General features: G+C 36.9%; 1 protein-coding gene across 44 annotated transcripts in view; it reads left to right on the forward strand.

The window, feature by feature from the left end:
- Positions 1-26,952, forward strand: part of NRXN1 (neurexin 1) — a 671,062-nt gene that overhangs the window by 117,842 nt on the left and 526,268 nt on the right. For 2 of the 44 annotated variants that reach the window (XM_086878976.1, XM_086878978.1), the window contains exon 1: positions 18,834-18,965. The exons of the other annotated variants lie outside the window; for them this stretch is intronic. The gene's annotated coding sequence lies outside the window, so the exon portion shown is untranslated. Of the gene's footprint in view, positions 1-18,833; positions 18,966-26,952 lie in introns of those variants that run through there. 44 annotated transcript variants of the gene reach the window in all.

The raw sequence follows: 26,952 nt of genomic DNA on the forward strand, positions 1-26,952 counted from the left end.
GGAGTGTCTCAATCATTTCAAGATGTTTCATGACAACGATGATAAGGTAGAGTGTTTATGGGTGAGAATCCAGGGGAAGGCAGTGAAGTGAGAAGTGAGACAGAGAATCCTGGTCTGTTACAGAACACCCAGCAAGGCTCAAAGAGGCAGATGAAATACTCTTATTAGCAGCTGGGAGGAGTGTCACAACTCCTAGACCATATTCTCCTGGGGGACTTCAGCTTGGCAGGAAATACATTACAGCAGAAAGGATACACTCTGTGTGATTAGATTTTTCCAACCTAAAAGATTCCATGTTTCTATGACAGTATTACCTCAACTCCTTAGCCTTTTATTTTCTGTCTTTTATTCCTTCTATGCTGTAATGAGTTGCTCAGAGTGTTTCAGAAATCTGGTCTTTTCCCCTTGTTTTCAATCTCTTTGAGGAAGTGTACACTGCTCTATGTTTGCAGCTTTTTGCTAGAAGTGGCTTTAATTCCTCTCCAGCATTCAATACACACACTTCCTGAATAAAGCAGCGAGTTCTTCGGTTTCTTTTGTATTTTTAGAAGACAGTTCACAGATTACATACTATGGAGAAAGGCATTTAAGGAATCACAGAAAATAGGCAGATTTTTCACATGGTACAGTGCATCATCTGGAAGCAAATATAGCCTTGATATAATTGTTGGTTTCACTTACTCCTCTGAATGAAGCACTATCATTTAGGTGATGTTGACCATCTAATGTTTATTACTATAATTGATCAGGATGTTTGAAAGATTTTAAAATGTCCTCTTCATGGATATATTTGGTGCATGCTTTTTTACATTGTGTAATTACCATTAGTGGGTGCAAGCAGGCTCCTCAAATTATGAACAAATAAGCTGTCTTAGAAAAATTTGCAAACAGATGAAATGTTTAAATAGGTGCTGACTGCTAGGAAGATCTGCACCCTGATTAACCACAGTTTTTGCTGAAAAAGCTCAGTTCTGAAGTGGTTAGAAATCAGAGGCTGGGTCAGAACAGAGACTGTGACAAGCCCTGTCTGTTCTTGGGGGAAAACACATCTGGTACAAGGCATGGAGTAGTGGCAGGTGCCTACAAGGAGCCACAGCAGCAAACAGGTTTCTGTGCATCAGGTGAGGGGGCAGGTGGGCATGACAAGTGTCCCAGCACTGTTCCCAGTGAAAATGCAAGTGTTGCATCTCAGCTTTACAGAGTCAGGTGTCTGTGCTGGTTCCTGTGATGCACCTGAGGCTGGGTGTCTCTTACTGAAAGCCATCTCAGGCATATTTTTATTGCTTTCCAGTTGCTGCTGTGATGGTTGTACAGCTGTGGAAAAGGAAAAGAGTGGAGAAAAAGAGGAGGGAAAAGAGAGAGGGAGGGAAGGTAAGGGAGAGATTTATATAAGGACAGAGAGAAGGAAAGCTTATTTCTCAGTATCTTGATATTCATCTTACTGGTCTCCTCCTGGGAGACTGAAAACCAGCTAGAACAAGAACTTAAAGGACAGATGGCAGAGCATAACTCTGCTGAAAATCTGTTCTTAATTCTCTGATTCAGCCTTTGCCCAATATGTGTTGTTCTGAGAAGTTGTAGACTGCAGTTTAACATATAGTGATGGCACCTATAGTGTCAGGCACGTGCATTTCCAGAAGCTTTTTGAAGAATATGCAGCCAATGGAATTTTAAAGCAAAAATTAAGATGTAACCCCCGAGTACTCATTCATATTTTGGCCACAAATAACTATATTAGCATAGTGGATTTATAGTCAATTATTGTCATAGATAAAAAATAGAGGATGATCTTCAAGATTCATGTGTGCAAGCTGTCCTCCAAACAGGTGTGATTTTTTTCAAACCTTGGAAGAACTTTTTGTGATATTTAAATCAAAACCTGCATATTCTCTAAATGATCTGAAGGTTTTTCCTAAAAATGTTCTTCAGAGATGGTATCCCCAGCTAAGGGACAGGATGACCATAAAAACAGACTAGCACTGAAAAAATAAGAGGGGATGATGTAGATGTCTAAAGTTCAGAAGAAGAAAGATTTTTTTAGGGCTGCCCAGAGGCATTAGGCATACAGTATTTTGCCTCATTAAAATGACAGACTTATCTTGTCTATCTCTACTCAAAACTGTGACTCCAGTTCATTCAGTTCAGTGGAAGACACAAAGTTGAGACCATAACAGGATGGTTTCTGCTAATGTAGCTGTCTTGATTTTATGTTTTTCATAATAGTTAAGAAGTAGAACAGCTTGTGTGGTAGCAAGCTCAAGTAAGTGCTGCAAACATGTTTTCTGTAATTGAATCTTATTAACTTTAGTTCATATTTGACATAATTAAGCAATTCTTTTTTGCTATATTGTCATATCAGTCAAAATCATCTATTTTTAGTGAGTGTCAAAGCAAAATTAATCTAAAACTGTTTATAATTTGGGTTTTTTTGTTGTTGTTTCAGGTTTTTCCTTTTTTTTTTTTTTAAGACAATTTTTCTTGAGTGGGAAATATTAGTTTGAAATCATGGTCTTTGTTTGACTTGAACTTGAGTGACTTTTCTGACCACAGGGAAATTTTTAGTCACATAACATGTACTAAAAGTTCTTAAAGGTGTTAAAAGGTGTTTTCTGAACTGGATAAATCATGGTAGAATTCTTACATAAAAATATCCAGATCCAACTGCTTTTCTGTGAAGTCAACATTTGCCTTTACTCTCCTCATTTTCTGTCCTCCATCTTAGCCATTTCTTTAAAATAAAAATAATTTAAGCCATTAAATCTGTGGAAACAACTTGTATCACAAATTTTAAGAATGGTCTTAACTTCTTAAGAGTTTGTAACTCCAAAGCTGGTAACCACAGGGTCAGTTAAGTAAGTGCCTCAGCTTTGCATTGAAGTCATTAGGTGTACATAAAACACCTATTTGTCAACATTTATTTGTCAGTAATTTAAATCTGTATGGAAACATTTGACTGGTGGCAACCAGTCCAAGAAAGAACAGTTTTGTTCACTATTAAGTAAATAATAATGACATTAAAGCATTCTTTTGATACTTGTGAACTCTTAACATAGGAGCCGGCTGAGATTTGGCGTAAATTTCTCATTGTGTCTCAGTAAAGCCAGGGACTCGAAAACAACCTCCTCATGCAGAGTGTAGAATAAATCTTGTGTGTGTCAGAGCTACTCTGCTTTACAATCCTCTGGGAAACCCAGTGGCTGCATTTTGCTGAAGAATTGACTGGGTGCCTTTCAGTACTTCTGAAACAGAACATCATAAAATTTCACTTACAAATCCATTTCATGCCTTAGTCATTCATTATTTATGTGGAACGATATATATGTATATAGAGATATATTTAACTGTAAACTCTATTTTAAAAATCTTCTTTGAGGTGGAGACTCAAAATCTGGGGTTTTGTCAGTTCTAATCTCCTTTTTTTGTTCATTTTGGTTTGTTTTTTTGTTTTTGGTTTTTTCCTTAAAGTAGTCAAGAAGGAGTTCAGCTAAAAATGTGGTGAGACATTTTTAATATCCACACCAACTATTGTGAATGACATTTTTTGCCTCTAAGTGCAGAGAGCTTGGCAAGGGGGTGACATTGAGCTTAAAAATCACTGCGCTGAAAGTTCTTTGACATAGTATCTGACCATATGGAAATGCTGGAATTTAACATGTTTTGCAGTGGCAGGCAATTCTTCATTAATATGCCTACAGAGGAGCAGTGCATACTAAACATTCTAGCTTGCTGACAGGGCTATATTAATACAAAATAGAACTCTCAAGTTAATTACAGTTTTGTGTCTGGAACAGAGAAGGGTGTGAAATAGATCTTCTTAGATAGCCAAAGAAGGAACAATTTTCTCCTTTAAATGTATATTTAATCTTAATAAATGGACAGCCAGTGAATTTTAGATGGTCTGCTATGCTTTAATTCTGTACTGTTTTTAGAATGTGTAATTGAGCTCTTGCCAGTGTAGAAACTTTTTCCTTTTTTTTCCCCCTTTTTACAAGGCTGAGGTTTTCGAAAAGAATATGTAAAGACTTAAATTAGAATTAAAAGAAGTTGCAAAAGTCTCTACATGGAAAACTTTATCTCAATAAATCCTTAGTAAGTATATTAACCTTTTTTTTTTTTTTTAATTAAGAAGGAAAAAAAGCTCCACAAACATTCAAATATAGAAATGGAAGAAAAGAGTAGGCAACCTTGCACTAAAATCAGCAGTTAATGTTGGCAGGAAGTTCTTGATTCATTTTCCTTTTAATTATGGGATACATTTTCTCATTAGGCTTCTCTATTTAAAGCCGACTATAATTGGCTTACATATTAAAAATAACAGTGAAAAATGCAGATTAGGATGCATGTTTGTATGGATGAGCACTTGAGAACTGAAGCTCTGGCAGAAAGTAACTCGAAGAAGAGAATAATTGATGCCTCTTTGTTACAGGTGAGGATGAAAAATACCTCAGTTCTTCTCAGAGAGAGTCTGAACAGCAAATGCTCTCTCTGGCTAAGATATCTGGGTATTGCTGCTGTCACAGTATTGTGGTGAGGAATGAAGCTGTCTCCTTCAGTTGCTTTACTACTGGAAATGGTCACTGATTTTCGGGCTTTGGTTCCAAGGGGAGTCGTGGGAGGCCAATGTGACACAACTGCTACGTGTGCAAGAACTGGAGGTGTGCCTGGGACGAGACAGTTTGGTGGCTGTACCGAGAAGTGACGCGGTGCTGGAGCTGGCTCTCCCTCAGCTCCGCGTCGGGAGTGGGGCACACCTCGGGAGCAGCATGACCCCAGGCACGGCTTAGAGCAAAGCTCTACAGAACTTCTGGCTGGTCAGGCACAGTGTGGAGGCAAGAACGAGGGGAGGCCTTTTGTATGGGTTTTGAAAACGTCTTTAAACTTCAAAGGATTCAGGGACAAAAAAGAAAGTCACAGCTTGTGCAACAACTTATATATGGGGGAGGAGTAAGGGGAGGATACAAATCATAGACCAATAGGGAAGGCTTAGGGGAGGAGTTTAAGGTGGAGTTTACAGAGCATAAACCAATGGGGAAGCTTGGGGGGCAGGAACAGGTAACACAATCCAATGGGGTATCAAATACAATATGATCGACAGGGAGGATTCTGGAACAAAGGGTAGGTACTAAGTAAAACTGACAGGGAAGGTACTGGATGAGGGGATAGGGTTACAGTGGCTGAGAAGGAAGATACTGGAAAAAGGAGTTGGGATAGAATGATGGTGGTGAGGAGGAGGGTACAGCTTGGAGCAAACCAACATCAAAAGGGGAAAACAGAACAAACCATTTATACAACAAAATTTTAACTTACTAAACAAAAGCACACCACCACAGAGAGGTTCTAGGAGGCTTTGAAGGTGCTTAAATTCTCGTGGGTGTTGAGGAGCCCACCCAGTGCAGGTAGCTGTGTGGGAGCACTAGGAGCTGCAGGATGGGTGATGGATGATGGATGCTGGAGCCCCTGGCAGGGGGCTGAGGATTGGCACCGACCCTTTGCACAACAAGGGCACAGAGACCTGTGACAGCAGCCAGGGGACAGGACACTCAGAGACAGCAGCAGCTCTGCAGGAAGAGCCCTGAATATGGCTCACACACGCTGTGAAGGCACAAATGCCCAGGGTGTCCCCAGAAGGATCCAGTTTGAGCTGTTTCTGTGCTACTGTGCCGTGAATAAACTGCTTTCAGGACCCATTGTGGGACTGCTATAGGAAACCTCATGTAAATGTGAGAGTGGAGTGTATGGGGAGCCAAGAGGGACACCTGGGGCTTCTCTGGAGCTGCTCATGGGGAAGGGGCTTTGGTCCCAGCAGTGACAACCTCTGGCGGTGGCAGTCTGGCAGCCAGAGTGGCTCCTGAGTTCTCAGACAGGAATGTTTCTGAAAATCTCCTTCCTTTCAATGTGTCTAAATATTAAATGTATAGAAATATATTGAATATATTTGTAACTTGATCCATCTTTGTTAAATATAGGTAGTGGTCAATGGGGGAGCATTTTAATAAAAGGAGCTGTTTGCATTCAGCCTCGCAATAGCAGTCTGCTGCTATTGATTTGTTTATGTAAGTTACTATATTTGCATTGCTTTGCAGTGTTTATTCCAGTGGTGTTTCCTTTGAGTGTGATGGATAGTACTAGTTGGAGTATTGTTGTAAAACCACTTATTCTCAATTTATTTCCTCTAAAAAATTGTTCTTCACTCATTCAACCACCCACATGGAACTCTTTGCCCAGGGAAAGAATTCACTGTGATTACCAAGTTTTTCTTAAAAAAATAAAAAAGTAAATGAGAATATACAGACATTACTTACACATTTATTTTTATATAAAGGCTTCCAAACCCCCAGATTTCTTTCAGAAATAAGGAAATATTTCAAGATTGAAAACAAAAAAACAAGCCATGGTGTTTTCCAGGAACATCACTCACAAAGTCCAAGCACTTAGGAGCAATGTCTAGCTGGGCTCTCCTAATTCTCACACAGTCTGCAAACTCAATGTATAATTTGTATGCATAAAGAAACATCCTTAATCACAACAATCTAAATCAGCAATGAGTCATAGTTAAAAGCATAATTGCAGTTTTGATTTTAGTTTCAAAATATTCATAGTTTTTATTACGTGACAAGTATCTGATGACAGCTATTTAGTTCATAAATTTCCTCTGTGCTGAATAATATTAAATAGGTAGCCTTATTTATTTTTTTTTCACTTTTAATCTAGGGAAAATAGGAGAATATTGATCATCAATCATGTTGGTAAATTTGCTTTTCAAAATTCACATGTGTATGTACATTTGCTTGTTTTTTTTTTTAAATTTGTTTTCTTTTAGAATTGCAGAATTGTTCTGCACTTTATAAATTTTTATACTGGCTGTATGTCAGGTGAGCATCAGTTGTTTTATAGAGTAGGTGCAGCTGTAGTGCAGGTACAGGAAGTAACAAGATCAGTGTAATGGGATGAGTGGTTGCAATGTTTTATTCCATTAAAACACGCCCATTGGACACTGCTACAGAGGTACAGAATGTAAAACAAATATCAGTGTCAACCCATTTGGCCCTAAGTGTATATTTATTAACCACAGAAATGTACCTAGGTATTTTAAACCACAAATGACTTATTGCTGGCCACATTCTGTGTTTAATAACTGCATTGAGCTACAATTCAAAATTATTTCCTGATTGTTTGTGAGTGCCTCATCTGATCTAACTAACCCCACTTTTCAGGAACATACTGCAGGTGCTTGTCAAACCAACAGGGAATAAGGCAGGAATGAGACCTCTATATAGAACTGTAAATTTTAACCCCAATGTTGATTTTTCAGTCGATGTTCCGTGTGTGTAACTTTTACAAAAATTGAATTGGATCCTGTGTTCTTTTCTCCACCCCATAGCCTTGGATTCTTTAAATATGGCCAGCACAGGATTGTCCTAAAAGGTTTTAAATGTGGAAAGCATACAGAGGTGACTTTTAATCTGCTTCTACACTAGGTAATAGCAGGAAACTACATTTCCAGGCAACCTCAATTAATGTATAAAATTTCACACAATATGTTGAAATAGGCAGTCAAAGGGACAGAAGGAATGAATGAATGAATGAATGAATGAATGAATGAATGAATGAAAGATGAATGATGCTTTTGTATCTTTCAATGTACAGCAGAGCAACCAAATAATTGTTTTAATTTTATGGAACTAAGTGCGAGTCATACCAAGTGACTTGAAATCCTAAATACTTCATGGAAACTTGTGATTTTTTTATCTGCAAATGTTTAGGTGCAGCAAACAATGTGCTGATGAAAACAGAGCTGTACTCTAACAGAGAACAATTAGAATGACCAGTTAAAAATTTCGAGACCAAGAGGCTCATTTCAGTTGCATTTCATATGCCAGGTTTATTGACCAGTTTTGTCTTTTTCAGTTTTATTAAAGTATTGGTCCCCTCCTGTTCATTGCAGCTAGCTATTTGTTCCTTTTTCATGGAATTTACTTAAGTTTTCCAGAGAGGTTTCCATCAGACTGCATATTCAGTGGAATTAAATAGGTTTTTAGGACACTGGAAAACAAGCATCTCCAAAGAAGGTGTGAGTGGGTGTTCTTTGTTTTGTTTTGCTGTTAACTAGGATATGATTTGGCAGCCCAAAAATGAGATGTTAAGTGTGCTATAACAAGTAGCAGCCTAACTACTCTGAATCCTTGAAATGTGTGACCTGACCTACCCTCCAAGGCCAGGGCAATGCATTGGTGCCCAAAGCTCTCTGTCACAAAGAAAACAGACTAATCTGAAAAGGATAAAGGTTTGTTGCAGGACTAATCACTGTGCAGTGACAGGGATCTGAGAACTGGGAATGCCACAATTCCTTACTCAAAACACACCTTATAACATCCCTCTGCTTAATAAATCTTGAATACAAACATTACAAGCAAACTGTGGTCTCTGCTTCAGCTGGCCCTTTCCAGGGCCATTCTGTTGGACCTCAGAATGTGTCTTTGTCAAAAGACTAATTTAAAGATTTTCTGATTAGTTCTACAGGAATAGGTATGTTCTATTGCTAGGTAACAATTTTCCAATGATACACATAGAAAATTATAAACTAAACCTGTAAACCTTCTAAAATTTCAGTGGACTCCTGCCCTGTTAGACCAATGGAAGGATAGAAAGAGACGTCTTCAGATCTGGGAAGTTTGTAGTTAGTTGAAAGTTAAAATGCTTGTGGTTCTAAGGTACCCTAATTAGAGAGTAAACCAAAAATTTGCATAAAGCTGTTTTGGAATCCTCATTGCTAACCAGCCACTTCTCCATGAGAAATATATATATATAAATCTGTGAATGTTTCTTTTTTTTTTTTTCTTTTTTTTCCTTTTTTAATAAGAGAACTTATTTTAAAGGTTTTTAAAGTCTGAGGATCTGGGCCGTGATGAAAGCTGCCATTAGCACTTTCACACCTGATTGCAGACCACTGTAGTCAATACTGTTCTACTGACAAAGCAGTGTCAGCCTGTCAGGTTGAGATTTAACTCTGGCCTTTCAAAGCTACTGTCCTGGATGTGTGAAGAAGTTAAATGAGAGCCACCGATTCTCTTTTGAGTTTCCTGGGTTTTTAATGAAAGATTTCTCGTGCTGCTGTAGCTGGCGTAGCTTGAGTGCTTCATCTTTTGCCACGATTCCTGCAAGCTTGAAGAAGTTCTGTATTTATGGAGGTGAGTTTGCTTTCTGTATTTATCAGGTGCATTCACAGCTGCCAAGAGGACTGCCAGCTTGAGGCTGCAAAGTTTTATCACTCTGACTCTAAATAAAATCCATATTAAGACTAGCAACTAATTTGTAGCTGCTCTGGCAGGCAGCAATGACTTTTTTGGACATTGTGGATAGGTAGTAGAGTGAAGCAACCAAAGCTGAGCAAGATGTGGAAGCTTCACATCCCACTGATATCTTGAGTCATGGTAAGGTGCCAGAATTTGAATTAGAGCTCTTCTCTTAAATAGATTAATCTCTATTGCCAACAAAGGTAAAATTTTTAGGGTGAGATGTGAGATGTTTCTTTTTTTCCAATTTCTACTCTGTCTTACAGCTTTATCCCTTCATTCTGAGTAATATCCTGTTCATTGGTTCCCTTTGCCCCATACAAAAACCAGTCTAATGTACTGCTAGATCAGGATTTCTCTGTCTCTGGTTGCTCATGTAATTTCTCTAAGTGCTTTGATGAGGTTCTGAATTTTTAGGAATCAGCTGCTTGTCAGCAGCAGCATTGCCCTCTGGTGGATGCATGACTCCAGTGGGAGAAAAGGGGAAGAGAAAGAAAAAGTCATGTGGACTGACCCTTTTGTGTTTTTCTTTTTTCCACCCAAATCTCTGTGAATTTAGAGAGCAGATAAAACATTAAAGCTACACTGCAAAATCTATTGCAAAAACCTTGAAAAATTCAAGCTTACATGAACTTTCCACCAATTAATAATCATGTGAAATGTATGCCACTACTGACCATGGCATTAAGTGGAGCAGAGTGATAGATGGAAACACATTTAAAAAGTGTAAGAAATCTTTAGAAAACGAGGAGTGTAAGTACTATAAGCAAAGGTCTTAGAAAACATATAAATAAATTGAGAATGAGGGGGGAAAAAACTTTCCAAAAGACAAAAAAAAAAGTCTTTGCTGGCATCATTAAAATAATTCTAAAATATGCTTAATTGAAACTTCCTTTTTATAACTGAGCTAGAAACTTTAGATTCTGAGCCCAAGTAACACTCAAGGGACATAATGAACCTGGTCACCAAAAGAAATGAAAAATAAATCATGAAAAATGAAAAGAAAAAAAAAAAGACTGAAAGCTTTGGAAATGTGATGTAGTTCTTTATGCAACTCAATAACAGAGCTGCAGATGATGATGATGATAATTATAAGTCTCTGATGACTTCTAAGGTTTCCTGCATACAGATCCCATTTAAATGAGAGTCCAGACCCTTGGTTGGGGTTTTGAAAGAGAATGATGGAGAGGTCTTTGCAGCCCAGTGCCTATTTACAAACTTTCCGTTGGTTTAAGGTTGATAATTTTTCATTGTACTTAGTGCTTTTAGCTTCCCTCTGGTACTAACCTCCATTGCTTTCAACACTTATTTCTTCTTCCTGGCTGATCCTAGAGGAATACAATTGAATTGTTTTTTTCCATCAGCTCCTGGGTTACTGGGCAATAGTCTGAGTTTAATATTTTGTACTGAGAATAGCAACAAAACCAGAAATACCCAGCAATATAAATAGCCTATTTAAAGATTCCTCATTTGTCAGCCTTTCAGAAAACACATAGTTTGCACACATGTGTTTGCACAAATGTTAGTCCATGAGCTTTCTTTAGACAACTTCTTTGGATCCCTCATTTTTATGTCAAGGGACTTTGTTGTTGATCTTTTATAATTCCATGAAGGAATGATATATTAAAAGCTAATCTTTATTTGATGTAAAAAAAAAAAAAAATGAGGATGGTATAAAGATATATGAATGTTTTAATGATTTAAAAGCTCCTTCATGGTCTTACTATATATCTCTCCAGTGAAAACGTGATACTTTCATTCTGGAAAGGACTGTGGAACTATTTCAAAGTATGGAAACAAATGAGAATGCACAGACACCATACATGATATCTCATTTTAAACATCTTAAAAATTGTGTGCTTCTTTTATGTGCTAGAGGTTTAATGAAGCAGTTTTTTAATAATGGAAATGGGAAAAATAAGCTGCAACTGGGAGAAATTCGAACTAAAAGTTTTCAGATGGTCTTTTGATGCTCCTGCATAAACTCAAGCTACAACAAGTACAATTAACAGATAAAAGTAATCTTTTTTGCCTTTGCTGCTTTAATTCATTATTGTTTTAAAAAATGCAAATACTGAAAGAAAGTATACCAATAGCAAGCTCATTTTTGAAAAAATAAATATTTCTGTAACAAGAATAAGTAACTAGAAACATGATACAAGTACCAGAGAAGAAAATTCTAGCTTTGACTGCTGTAATTCTATCTGAAATCCAAAAATCTCTTCATGAAAATCACAGTGTCTGTGCTTTGGATGCTTTTAGATGGTTTAGATATGGAAAAAGATTACTATTTAAATGGAGGAGGAGATTAAAGTCAGATAAATTTTCTTTAAATCTGAATGGAATGATCACAAGAAACAAAACTAAGTCTACTCTCATGTAACTGTTTTTGATGAAGCAGTGTTGAAATATCAGATCATTTGGATCCCAGCACAGGCTGAAATTCCTATTGTTGTCTCATCTGTAGTTATTCAGAGATAATTCTAAGCACGTATAATAATAGACTTACAGCCCTAATGACAGTATTCACTGTTTTCCATGACACATCTTGTTCTTATTTGATTTTTTTGATTTTCTCCCTAATGATTGTGGGATGTTTTCAGATTTCTTTACAAATACATTATCACTTTTATACGTAAGAGATACACTTTTTATTTAGAGTTCTTGGTTCTAAGTAATTTATTTTTTTCTGTCTCTTTTAGAAGACATATTTGGAATAAAAAGCATGAAAGTATTAGCTCCTTATTTCTCACAGGAGATTAATTGGAGTTGGGAGCAGTTGCTTGAAAGTAAATTTTCAATGAAGCTTTTTTTTTCAAAACTGCTTGTATTCACAAACCATCTGCCAGTTCCTCCTTAATTTACTGAAGCTTCTAGGACAATCTTGGCCTTTTATGGAAACAAAAGGCAAAACAATGCTGAAAAGTTTTCAACTGGAAAAAAAAAAATATATGAAAACTTCCATGGTTCTCTCAGCAATGAAAAAAAATCGATGAAAATAGAACAGTGTTTAGGCAAAGTTTCTTTTTCTAATTTGCCTATTTTTTCCAAGTCTATTTTAAATGGAAGTTTATCTACATGTTCCAATTAGAGGAAAATTCTACCATGAATATATGGATTTTGGTCTGTGTCATGCTTATTCTGTTTTATTTCTTGTTCACCCTACCATTTTTTTTTTTTTTCTGATCACTTGGTTTAGTTTCAGTTTAGCCCTGATTATGGTTCCTGCTGGCTGGAAAGTAAAAGGGAAGTTATTTAGTAGCAAACAGCAAACTTTGGAAAAGCTTTCTTATGTAATTGCAAGTGATTGGAAGTGATCCTTTACATCACCTCTAGTATATGCCAAGGATATTGTAGTAAATGAAAATGATTCTGGAAAAACATGCATCCATAATTATTGTTAAATAATTTAAGTAGATTTTAATGACATCACTTTAACTTTTCCAAAATTTCATATGAATTAATATAAATATATTAATAATATAAATTAATGTGAATCTTCTTTAAGTAAACTTTACCATCTTTGGTCTGTTCTGCCCATCCTCAACTTCCATGCCCCTTCAATCACTTCTAATCAGTGCACTTCTTTGTGAGCTGTTGTTTTCAATCTTGTAGAATACATCCCATGAGAGCACTTCTATCAATGCATTATCCTTCCTGGATTATCACTCTGTTCACTATTAATTCATGAGATTGATTCACCCCCTTCCTTGTAGAGAAATATTAAGATGTAATTAAGATACAAATCCAAAAGTGAGAGCATAATAACAGGAAAGCCATCTGAGGGAAACAAAATCACAGCAGTGACATGTTCTAGAAGAGGGCTGCAGCTGAAGATTAATTGGTGAGCACTCACAGTGACAGCAGATAACTCATGTGTTGCATTGACAGAGGGAGTGAAAGAGCTGGAATCTGCAGACTCTTTGTCATAAATAAAGGAGACATCTTTCTGCAGAGCAATTCCTAAATCTGCTTACATTTAAAGTATTTTTCATGCTGAAAATAATTTGCTAAGTGCTATGCAAAATCTATGTAGTTTCACTGTAGCTGGGTCAATTCACACTGTCTTGGCTCTTCAGTGTCATTCATATTATCAATCAGCAGCTGTGAATCCAAACCAGAGCAAACTTTTATTAAGATCAACTAGTGGAGCAGCAAATGGGTTAATGGCACTATGAGTTTGTGCTTGGCATTTGCTACTCAAATCTTACAAGGTGTATAAACATGCAGGGCAACACTTTGTTGATCTGGAGCTATCTTCTGTGTTCATGTGCATGTGTGTGCATGTGCTTTGCAATAAAACTTCAAATTCCTTGGGGCAGTAACCAGGTTTACTAAAAGGGAAGGAAGTAGATTGCATTTTTTAATGCATTTTGACACTGGTGAACAACAGGTGAAGATTTTTAAGCGGGAATATTTGCAGGAGATAATTTGTAAAGAGAAGGACAAAGGTTAAAAAGAAATACTTTGAAATCATATGTCTGAAAATGACTTCATCCTCATTAAAGATTTTAGTGCACTGCAAAGAGGTTCCGTGCAAAGTTACTTGTGCCGAGAATTCCAGGGGATGAAGAGCACAATTCCAGTAACACCTTCAGAAAGTGATACCAATAAATGAAAATGCACATACAATTAGGCACTAAAATATTCATAACATTTCAGCAATGGAAGTGTTATTGTATAAGAAGGTAAGAACAAAAGCAGATAATGAGGCATTAATAGCTAAATCTTACATAAAGTGCATTTCAATCAGACAGACACAAAATGCAGCTCATATATTGAGTATGAATTCCAAGTGTCTAAAAATTCTCATAGGAAATATAAGTTGAGACTAAACTTCAAATTGAAAGGTATTAGGCATTTGAGAAATTCAGAATGAAGTGGGAGGATTTTGTAGAATACAGAACTAACAATTTGATCTACCAATAGCTGGGGCACCTCATGTGCCAGATCCCACCGGTGTCTGGACAAATGAGTTTCATCAGCCATTTAAGAAGGTTCTGCTGCACAAACAAATGAAGAAAAGACATCAAAGTTGCTTGTAAATAAGACACATGGGCAGCCTGGGTTTTAATCCTGGGTTGTTTTTTGTTTTTTTACCTTCCATGCAAAGATTAAGAGGTGTTTTTGAGAAGAAGTCTCACTCTTCACTGACTTCACAGCCAACAGTGGCTGATATTTACCAGATTGAGTTAGGCTGAATGTGAGAGATCAGCGTTCAGAACTGTATCTTCCAGCCAGTCTTCTCAAGAGTATATGACAGGAAGATGATTGATCCTTCCCCAGTCCCATTCTTCACTCTCTGTGAAAGGATAAACTTGGCAGACTCTGAAATCCACCTTGCAGCACCAGGGAGGTTGTGCCACCACACGTGGTAGGCTGCTTCAATGGTACAGTCATTCCAACCAAACCAAAATAAGTGCACAAATGAGTTACACAGGTTGTGAAGACGCTTAGGAGTTGTGAATTTGGGCATGAAGTTCAGGCAACCATTTGTAACCTCATACAGTTCTATTTAATATGGCAGAGCTCAGCACTGGAAATCAGAATCAGGAAGCCTTCATCCTTCAAGAAACACTCTGCTAATCTCTTTCAGGCTGTACAGATGTGGAAAAGTCCTTCTCTCAATAATTTAAACCACTATCAAAACATTACACAAAAAATCCTGCCCTGAATGTTCATTAGGAATATCCTATAAAAGACTCAGTTTTTCAGTCCTTGACTTTATAGTTGTCTTTATAGCTGTCAGCATGTCCTGAACAGTGAAATAATACTGAGAGCTGTGTATGAAAGAGTTCACGTCCTTCCTTCCCATCATCACATTCCAAATATGTTCACAGGTAGCTGGTGCAAAGTTAGACACAATACCAGTTTGGACAGGAGATTGTGTTTATCTTTTGGTGGACAGTGTAATTATACCAAAAATAATTAGGATTAGCTTGAAAAAGTGTCTATTGAGTTGGTCCTTTTCAGCCATCCTTTTTACAATCATCCTGTCTGAACTAATAGAAAGTAAATAATGGTTAAAAGGTAATGAGAAGTAATGGACCTTAAACAGATTGACTGTTGATTGGGTACCACCAATTTGCAGCATTTGTTCTTCCTTCAGGGCCCTCGAGCTGTGCAGCTCCCTAGCAACAATGAAATCTGCTCTGAGATATTCTCATACAGAAAAAGCTGCCCTTGCCAGCACGGTATGGTGATAATCGAGCTGGCAACAGAGCTGAAATTGCTGTGCAACAAATACCCTAACATTCTGCAAGATGTTACGCTCTGCACTGTGCATGGCAGCCACGATTATAAAGCCTTGCCTCTCAAGAAAATATTTTCATACTTTAATTTGTTTTCCATATGCAAAAGTTGTTGTGATGGGGAGGGTGTGTGTGTGTGTTTATCTTACGCTTGCAGTGTCAGAACACTGTCAGGGTTCTGGGCTGCTAATCTGCAATAATATAAAAAGCTGTGTTTGGACACTCCAGCTTCTTCAAAATATTTGTGTTGCACTTCTTTGCTGCTTTTGGATTTAGAGGAACCTTTTCCCTCAAGCCCTATTTTCATGTGTATGAAAGAAGACAATGTTATATACATACATCACGGGGTTGAATTAGAGGAGACAAAGGGGGTAGTTTCAGTGATAAAAATCTTAATTATTGTAATATTTTGTGAAGTGATTAGATAGAGATGGTAAGCGATTTTCATGCAGTAGGAAAACAGGAAAATCTTGTTCTATCTGGTCCACTGGCTCTATTAGCATTATGTTTTGTTCTAGGCAACAGGGAAATGGCATCAAAAGTGCAGAATTCCAGGCATCTGATGAATTTCTCACTGTTGAAAATTACTAAGAACCTAACTAGCCTAATCTACCTTGTTGAAGTCTTTCTTCAACATAGAACATCAAACCCTCAGTTAATTTTCCCTACAATGAACTTTACAACAAATTTCTCACCTCTAATTGAAATATTAAAATAATTTACAAATGCCATAGCTCTTTTTATTATTTCCTGCAGTTGAAATTCATATTAGTTTTTAGTTTCAAGACAAGAATGCTTTAATGTCCTATTGTGGACAATGTCTTAGCACATTAACATAGAATATTATTCTGTTTCTTTTCAGAATATCTCCATCCTTTAAATAGTATTTTCTGAATTCAGATCCTGAACTATTTTCAGGGCTCTAATTTTGTCACTTTGTTATACTCAAGTAAAATGCATTACTGTACAGATGTTATATTTTAGGTTTGTTTTTTTTCCTTTTAAGTGACACAGGAATACCTCTGATTACAACTGCATACATACCTGGTCTTGACAGCATTTATCCCTTTTCAACCATTTGTATCTTTATCCTTAACAAATGTGCTTGTAACCCCCACAAATGTGCATGTTACTTTTGATTTCTTTTTAGCTCACAAGCCTGGGATGCAGTCATTTATTTATCTGGTAAAAAGCATGTCCTTAATGGATGCCTCATCAAATCTCTGAACTGTTAACACAGATGTAATATCAAAACATTCTGAATTCCAGCTTCTCCTAATTCCCTACTTGTCCAAATGTAATCATGAAAAGAAGAATATTGAATTAATTTGTTATGTGCCCATTAGCTAATTCCACTTTTGAGCCTGACAGAATCAGGGAGCAGAATACAACACATGGAAAGCAAAGTGTGTGCAGGACATTGGATTTATCTTATCCCCTTTCCTCTCCCCCTTCCTCTTCCTCCAGGGATGGGCTGCAGTTTTTCAGGTGTGAGGTAGGGGCATTCAACTCACACTCTGGCTTTGGGCTGGTAACTTAAAGTCCTCACTTACTGTTAAAAACCATGTTTTGGCAAAGTTTGGGTAGGTTGCTGCTCTTCCATGACTTGGCTCCTTCACGTGTGAGGGGGTTTCAGTGCACGGAGGATGCCAAGTAATCTCCATGAAGCAGTGATGTGGCTTTGACCTAGGTGTGAGTGCAAATGCAAACCCTGAAAAGATACAGTTAAAAGAAATACTTTATACAATTAACTGCTTTTGATTTGGCATTAGCTTTGCTTGCTGTGGCTACTGAGGTTGATGCAATTTCATCAAGGCAAGCAATTTTAAGTAGCCAAAGGTGGATTTAAAGAGAGGTGGTGATTTCTGGGTTTGGATATACCTGCCTCTGTGGAATGTGAATGGGATAGTGAAATCTGGTCTTTAATTTCTGTTGAGTGCCTTTGAAACAAGCACCGTAGAAATAAATTTGTTTGAAACAGTCCTACTGTTCTTCTTTTAATCTATCCTTGTGTGAAACATGATAGCTGCTTTTACAAAGTGTCAATTCTCCAAGTCTTTTGGAGCTCTGTCTTAATATTAATGTGTTTTGACAGAAAGGAAGCTTAAGTTTTTGTTCTTTATGCCAGTTCTACAAAACCAAAATCATCTCTGATAGTGAAGCTTTGAGTCGATGTGTTCAAATTTCTATTCTCCTGAAGAACAAAACTTGGTGTCTGTTTCATCTGCAATAAAAAGTGTGCTGGGAGCCTGAAGTGTTGCAGGACTGAGTTTTTATATGTGCTCATTTTGGGGAATCTTGGACAGGTTTGAATTTATAAAGGCCTGATTCAGTATGTAAATGAATCTGCTTTTGGTTTAAAAAATGCCAAAATGTTGCTTTAGTCAAGATCATTGCAACTTAATCTATAAGATAATAGGTAAATATAAGGTTAAGATATTCAGGCAGTAAAATCTGAAAACTTAAGCATTACTTCTCCTTCTTCCTATAGAATTTGTTATTCTGTTTTTAGCTTGTGAATTACATAATTATTAGGACTATCTGCATTTTCTTTTTTTGAGGCAACCTAAAGTATGTCTGTTGGAAGCTTTGAACTTTTAGTAGTGGAAACTCTTTAGGAGATCTATGTTATTTTGGAAAAAAAACAAAACAAAACACAAACAAACAAACCTCAAACTAGACACACATAGACACAGAAAAAAAACAAACAAAAAACCAAAAAAACACCTCAATCAACCTAGCAAAAAAGCCCAACAAGAAAAAACACACCTTAAAATTTCCTTCTGATCTCAGAAGTTAAATAAAGTATTTGCAAGGTAAAAAATTTGGGCAAATCTTCCATAGCAACTAGTTTCATTTACCAGTTTTTTTCTTCCTGGCTCCTCTTGTTCCCACAATAGTCAGAAAATTGTTGGCTGTGTATTGTAGTATATGTGTATTGTCAAAAAGTGGAGTAGATGTCTTTGTACTTTCCATTCCTCTCCTCAAGATACAGCACAATGTGTGGGAACTTGCAGAACCACCTGATGATGAAATTTAAGGGATGACTAAGACAAAACACCAAGGAAGTTATTCTGTATTCTCTCCTTTCCTATGGTTCATCCCCAGTGCCCAAGAGGCAGCTTCATGCCAGCTGTAACCAGCTCAGGAGTGGACACCTTTCAGCTGGAGATATGCAAAATATTTTCTTTCATATATATGTAATTATAGTGATTGGACTTAAAGGCACATTATCTTTACCAGGTGTGAGGATACTAGTGGTTTTTAAGGAGGGTATCAGGTGTTTTATAAATAGTTCTGGGTGTGGCTTTGGGTTAATTTAAGTGGAATACCTGGTGTAAGAAACAATCCTTAGATGGTTTATGAGTCTCTTCTGCCTGGCACCAATTCCTGGAAAGTTCCAGAGAGAGCATCAGTGCAGGTAAGCATGAAGTAAGACTGCTCCATGGTATTTTAGGTGTTTGTGGCTTGAAGCTTCCTGAGTGACAAGTGGTATCTGGTTTTGATTGCTGAGTTTTTGCTCAGCTTTAATTTTCTAATCTATCTTTGAAATAAGCTGGCTCACTCACACCTGAACTGTGGACTGTGTGAAGAATTATCTCTTGCTTTTTCTTGCTTCTGCCTTATTCAAGAGCCCTGTGTGTTTGTATTGGGGAAAAATTGTGAACAGTGTGAGGTTGTTAGATCACTTTCCGATTTTGAATGTGACTTTATAGCCTTACATAATGTCCCGCTGTGGTCAGCACTGTTTCAATTGAGCTGTCCTAATCTATGAAACTCTTCCTCTTAAAAAAGTCTGATGGGTTTGATTGTCCTTGTTACCTTCCCCCTCTCTTTCCTGATGTGGATTGGTTAAAACAAATGTGAGCAGCATGGATTTGTGCAGTGGGATAGAAAGCATGTTATGCTTTGATATGGAGTGAAAAGAGGAAATTTGGGTTGCTCTGGTAGCAGTGTGCAACTGGAGCATTTTGTTGTCTACACCTTGAAAGCATTTAGAATCCAAGTACTGGAGCTGGGCAGAAAGGAGGAATGTAGCACACAGATAAGTAAGAGCATGTCCCACCCAACTAACATGGGTACAATTTTTTAGGTTACTTTGAAAACCTTCCTTTTTGCCTAGAATATCGATATCAGACCAGTAGTAGATGCTAGTTGATAAGCCTTTTTTCAGTAAAATTTGGGAGAGTCTGCTGATAATACCTATCAGGATATTATAACAAGAAGAAAGGGAAGCAATGCAAAACTGGGGGGAAGCCCCAAAGATATTGGAAACTGAAAGCTATTGTGTGAAAACTGGGAGGCTCTGGAACGTTTTATGAGCAGCTAGACTTGAAGGAGACATTTAAAAACAAAAGTTATTGAATCACTGTTGCATTACGGCTCTATTGAATTATGTCAGAAATTCCTGGCAAAAGTTCTCAAACTTAGTGAGATTTCTGTAGTCCTAGTGGTTCCAGAATTGATAATAGACTGTGAATATTTTGTGTTAAATTTTAATAGCCTGTGAATAAGAGGATTTTAATTGCAGTCTTGTATTTTGTATGAAAGTTTGAGTCAGCATGTGGAAGGAAGTCAAATCTGAGGTCAATGGTTTGGAAGTTATTCTAACAGATATGGACTGCAAAACCAGCTCTTGGTCCCCCAGTTTAAGCAGAAAAAAAAAATGGGACATGATATATTTTTTTCTCTAGAGTATATAGAATTAGGCTTCAGATTCCTAAATGGAGTGCGTTTGCTGTTGCCTTACATTTAATAGACTTGTTTTCTGAATGAAATCAAACACAAATTTCTGAGGGAGCAACTATAGAAATTTAAATTTACTAATTAAATTTAATTTATTAATTAAACTATAGAAATTTAACACCACTGTCTGGTCAGGCAAATCAGGCCATTCTTCAGCAGCCCATTCTTGCTCGTTGGTGATATCTTGAAGCAAATAGAGCAGCTAGCTCTTAATCCTGTGTTGTCACTAGCTGAATGTCTGGATAAAAGGTTTTCACTTCTGTACAGATTATTGCCTTTTGTAAACACCTGAGGAATCAAATTCTGTTAATATGGTATAAGCAGATTTTTGTTTTGCCTCATCTCCTATCCTGTTCAGACTTACTCACGTGTGACTGATCTGCTCTGCTCTCTGCATCAAGTGCAAATGGCATTTGGGGGTTCTTTGATTAGAAAAGGCTTTCTCAGCTCAAGTTGCAATGTTGCACTGATAGTGCAACCTGTGCAACACAGTTATGTTCTACTCAGCAAGCCAAACATTTGAGTCAGCAGATAAATGCAGTTTGCAGTGGCATAAACTGCCTCCTGTGTGTTTATAAATATGTATTTACAGTACACTTTATTATTTATGCTTTATAAATGTATTAAAATAGGATATTTATCTTGCTGATTAAACAGGAGCTTGTTGTATATCAGCACAAGGTTATTTCCAGAAAAAGTAATGTATTTAAATATGAAAAATCAACGATTGCTGAAGTACTATTTCAGATTTTCTTTCAAATATTTTTCTCTTTTTCCTCTTAATGCTTGTGCATTTTAGTAGCTGGAGTTCTATATCTGCTGATTTTGGCACTATTCAATTTGGTGCTATTACTATAAAGTTGCATTATTCATAGCATATTGTAAACATAAAGATCATCTGAAACTTCTGATAATTTGTATGTTTAGGATTTACAGTACCAAACATAACAATCATATCCCCTGATTATTTCATAATCCACTGAGCAAATAATACCAATCCAGATTTGTACTTGCACTGAGTGAAGCAGAAGGAAAACAATTTTTGCTGGTAAGGATAAAAGTGTATGATTGTGGCCATTTCCCTAAAGGCAGATTTGTAATATATGCAGGCATAAATAGGGTCCTGTCACTCTGCAGAAGCTGGTTGAGTCCAGACCCCACATTAATTGGGCCATGCTACCATTCCCAGACCGTGTGCATAAGCAGGTGGAGAGCAGAGCAGTCAGAGCTGATGACTTTGCGTGTAGAACATACGGATTCAGTGATCTAACCTCTTAAAATCTTTGTCAAACTTCAGAGTCACCCAGTGGAGTGGATGCCCGTTTGCTGCCATGAGTGTGAGAGGCAACCTTGAAGCAGTTTTCAGTTTAATTCAGAGGAATTAAATTAATTTTAATTTGCTTTGTGCTTTAATTTTTAATGTGCTTTGTGGTTCCTGGGGACCAGTGTACAGGAATTACTGGAAGAGGTACCTGAACAGCATCCCCCTGATCTGAAATACAAAGTTTAAGGTAGCTGGACCTGCCATGTCTACATTGCATGATGGGTTTTGGTGTCACAGGCACTACCCAGTAAACCTTCTAATGTGAGCAGACCTAAGTTTTACTAGGAAAACAGGATCCAGGTGTGGGGATGAAGAGTTACTGGTTTCAGAGTACTTTCTGGAATTGCCATTGCTGTTTCTAAAGTTAAACACTTTTGTTGCTGCTTTGGAAGTCTCTGGATGCTTTCTTTACCTCTGCTAACTGAGACTACCACACACAGTAGTTGTGCAGAGCAGGTGTGCTATAAATGTGTGTAGTTTTACCTGCTTGAAATGGCCTGGTTTATTATCATGTGAGACTGATATTGTCTGCTGTGAAGATTCACCTGTAGTCTTTTCAGTAATAAGGTTACTAAAACCTGAGGTTAAATAAAACCTCTCTTTTTCTTTTATTTCCTTCTTATTAATGCTCTCTTAAGGTAGTTAGTCTGTGCAGCTGATCTGTCTTACATAGTTGTGTAAATAATGCAAAAAAACAGTAATATTTAAATCTTAAGTGTTTTAATGATCTTTGACAGTAATGTGCTTTAATATGAAGGACACAACTGCAGGAATTTTGTTTGTTACACATTCTTTACATCGCTTTTATTGATCAGAATTCTCCTGTTAATGACTATCATATTCAGTTTGTTATATGTCCTTGATAAACCCACTTTAAATTTATTGTTACATTTATTTGATTTGAAGCTTTTTGGCCCAGATGTCTTAGCATAACCCTCTAAATTGGGTCCAAGTTTTTTAATTGTGACCAGTACTGTGAGCCAGTGTAGCGTCCTTTGTTTTTTAAATATTTCCTGCATACATACACTTAATCACTTGTCAGTTGTTGAACAAATGTGCTCTCTTTATTTCCTCAGTTGCTTGTAGCTGTAAAATTCAAGAGAGTATCCCAATGTGATACTGAGGTGCGTTTGTGTTGGGTTTTCTGATCACAAAGTATCTATAACATTCTTTTTTCTATATCTCTTGAATAGGTATAAATTATTAATATTCCATTAATTGACATTGACTGTTTGATAGGAGCCTGACAGTTTTTTTTATTTATTTTATTATTATTGATGGCTTTTATATGTACAGATATCTTTTATGGTTACTTTCATATAGAAGTTAGAATCTGTGATATGTATTTATATATATCATTGGAACAGTAGTATTATAATTAAAATGATGGGGGAGGAAATGTGCTTCCCCAATTCATGTGGTGCTAAGGTTTTATTTAAAAATGAATGGTTGTTTATCTGAACTCTGATTCAGAGTCAGGTATCCCTCTTGGCAGGTGTCAGTCCAGGTTAGCTTGTTATCATCAGGGTTTTTCCTCTGGACTGGAAACCCACAATCTGTGTGCCAGCAGGCCTTGAACTACAGGGGAGTTAGGATTTTACAACTGTGCTAAACTATAATTATGCTAAGTAGTTTATGCAATGAACTGGGGAAGAGGAAGAGTAAAGATAAGAATTTAATGTCTGAAGGGCCAAGTTAATAAGGTCACTAATTATGTAAATACAATGCACACATGCTTTCAAGCTAGCTGTCTGAATAAGTGATACAATGCAAGATCTTGAGGTTTTGGGGACTACTGCTGGTGAGGAATGCTGAATGTTTTTTTCAGCTAATGACTGCAGAGGGGGCATTGGCTGTGCAAGTTCCAGCTGGAAACAAAGGGACAGGATGAGGTACTATCAGCTGCCCTGACATCAGGTGAAGGCCCTACCAGACATTCACTCAGTTTAAGCACTTAACTGTTCTGTGTGCTTAAATAATTAACCATCTCCTGTGCCCCCAAATGTAAGATTATATGGAAAAGATACATTATTGTGCTGAGCACAATAAAGTTTTTTTTTATTTCACATAGAACTTAAAGCACTGTATTAAGCAAATTGTATGGAACATGAAGCATCTTGATATTTCTTAGGGTTTGCATGTCACCTTTTCCACTGCTTAAATGAAATCAATGCCAGATGAGCTACAAGTCTTGCACCAGACTTGTGGCAGAACTTTGCTGTTTGATTTATTCACTCTCATCAGAAAGAATCTGTAACTTAGTGATTGGATACATTACATTAGCTAAATGTGTCCTCATGTATTGAATTCAGTGGTTAACACTTGGGCCAGATTTCAGTTAGGTTTGAATTTTATTTCTTTCTTCTAAAGTTTTGTCTTCTGAACCACTAAATGGGATTTGCTCAAAAATACATGCTGCTTCCAGTTGAAACCTCTCGATTGTTGCAGTTATTTTTCAAGACATCTTATAAATCCTGAATATCCCCTCTGACCAAATTAGTGAGCACTATATAAGTTGTACTATGCTTATTTTCACATCAGCCCTCTGCAATACAGACATTCACTCTTGTTGGGTCTCTGCAGTACAGGAAATCTCCACATTTCATTGAAACCTATAAGACATTTGTTAGGGGGCTATAATATCCTTGCCTGCAACTCAAATTTAGACCATCAAATTCTGCTCGACTGCCTCAAACCCTGCATATGGCAGAAGTCTCTGAGAGCTTGAATTTCTAATGCTCATGTTCCCTCACTGCCTTATGTTGTGCTTCTGGTCCTAATCTGACTCACCTCAGATGCTGAAGTATTCACTAGTGCCAAGACTAAAACTTGATAGGATTTGAAGACGTGGCTGATTTTTTTTTTTTTCCTTCCTTGTCTGAAGGTGCCTGTTAACTTAGAGTGCAACATCCTTCCTGGGTCTCTTATATAAATTGCTTAATTGTAAGAAGGTTCACATAAAATATGACAGACATAGTCTCAAATTATACTGTTGCCATGGAGGACTGGAATTTCATTTCAGCTCCTCAGTGCTTCAGTGTGGAAACGTAACAGCTTCAACAAAGAGGATTTGGAAAGCACCTCCAATGAAGAGCATAGGATTTTGGTTATTTAGGGGATAGGACAGCAATACTGCCTGTGAATGATTTCCAGTCAGCTGGGTTAGCTAAATTGAATTTTAAATCTTGAATACTAAAAACCGTTCTGTGGAAAGAAAAGGGCCTTTTTGTTTTCCAGATCATTATTCTTGCCAGCTAAATCGTGAATCTGGATTTGTTAGCTGTTTTTTTGTAGGTCCATATGTGGCAAATGCTTAACTTAAAATACTTGGCAATGTGTCTCCTAGCCTTAAAACAAGGAATGGATAAGGAATTGTTAGAGAAATATTAGAGAATCCAGAACTGAAACTTTAATCTCTTCTGCTGTTTTTTCTTGCAAGGGCCCATAATGATAGGTTCAAGGAATATCATCTTTTTGTGCATTTAGAAAATTCTCATGCTGATAAAGAATTTATTGCATTGAAACTGTTTGTTCTCAAAAAACTTCCTCTGAGCTCAAAACATTATTTGCTTAACCTAAAAATCCAAACTATTGTGGTTGTGAAATAATTAAACAGCCTTGAAAGCTATCTACTTGTACAATAATCTCATTGTAGAAAATACCACCTTTTTCATTCAAACTGTCATCCAAATAATTTAAAACCTAAGTGCAGTATATCAGCCATGACCACTTGGCATCTGTTATATTGGAAACTGCTTATATAATTTGCTTTGCCTCTTTATTTTTGTACCTTAGATTTTTTTTCCTTCAACTGAGTACTTTTTTTAAAAAGAAACATGTTTGTTTCACTAGGATGCTTCTTCTTAAGAAGGTGGCAACCTAAGTTTGAAATTGGGATTTAGAATAACTCCTGACTCTCTCAAGCTTGGAGTTGTGTGTGCTCTACAGTCTGTTCTTTCTTTATCAAGTGGGTACTAACACAATGAGTATTTTTAGAAGAGAAAATACACAAAAATTAAAACATTTTCAGATGCAAATATATTGTGGACAGCTAATAGATGTTTGATATTTAATATCCACTTCTTTTTTTTCCATTTACAATCCTCTGTGGTGTGTATCTATTGTTAGATGATGGTAGATCTGCAATACAGCTGCAAAATCTTCTCACCTCTTAATGTTTAATAAAGAATAAAATACAACAAACCAAGGACAATTCTTCCCATATATTCCCATATTTTGAAAACAAAAGCACTGAAATTCACTGTTTAATGACAAGTTTAGGACAAGTTCTGCAAGTCTGATGTTATTCTCTTTATTATAGAACCAAATTACTTGGAAAAGATGAGACGTTGAAAAAGTTATCTGTGTTCAGAAAGGAGGAAATGGAAAGAAACTTGTAGTTGCTATTTGGCCCTCAAGAATTGGGAGGAACTGTAGATTCTTCAATTGTTTTACTTGGGAAATGGATACCTTTTGAGGTGTTGGTGTTCAAGCTCCTGTAAAATAAATGAAAATCCGAACACTTCATTTAGCTGTGTCTTAACAGCATACTTGTAATGGCTACTGGGATACTTAATTTTTAATCCAGATTAAAACCCTTGAACCTATTTTGTAACATGGGGGAATATTGCTGCCTGGTCTAACACCAAAGACTAATAGAGTTTTGTCCTATTTCAGCTTTGTAGTTTGGAGAAACTGTCAAATACAAAACTTTGGATGCAGGTTTTAAGTGTCAACATCAGCTTCAGCCGTCTGGTGACTTTACAGCTCAATACCAGGGTTTTTGTTTGAGGCTCTCAAACAAATGGAGATTTAATTTAAAGTCATCTCTTTGTGATTCAATCAACTGTATACTTTACAAACTCGTCTTGAAGGAAGCTACCAGACCCCAAAATCACATTCAGACTGTGTGAACCATCAAGTGACAGAGTTGTCTTCAATGCAGTGATATTTTGAGATGACATAAATACTGAACAAACCCCATCATCACTGAAATCTTTCATGTTAACCCAATGTTACTGTGTTCTGGTGTCTGTTTGTGTTCTAAGAGACTTCAAAGATGGTAATATTTTGCAAAAGTCTATTTTAACCAGCCTGCCATGGTGCGTAGCCATACTGTGAAAAGTAAAATGCCAGTGAAATGATCTTCTGGTCTGAATACTTGTATGATGTAGTTAGTGGGAATGAGGAAATAGATTTCCTTTTTTTGTGGGGACCAAGATATCCTCTGTTTTTGGAGTGGTGATTTCTGTAGCATCAAGGATTATATATTTATATAAATAAATATACTACTTTCTAGAATCTTTGGAGTAAGATCTAAAACTACATCAGTCTTGTC

This window comes from Cyanistes caeruleus, chromosome 2 (genome assembly GCF_971803275.1).
Source record: "Cyanistes caeruleus chromosome 2, bCyaCae1.hap1.1, whole genome shotgun sequence".
NCBI lineage: Eukaryota > Metazoa > Chordata > Aves > Passeriformes > Paridae > Cyanistes > Cyanistes caeruleus.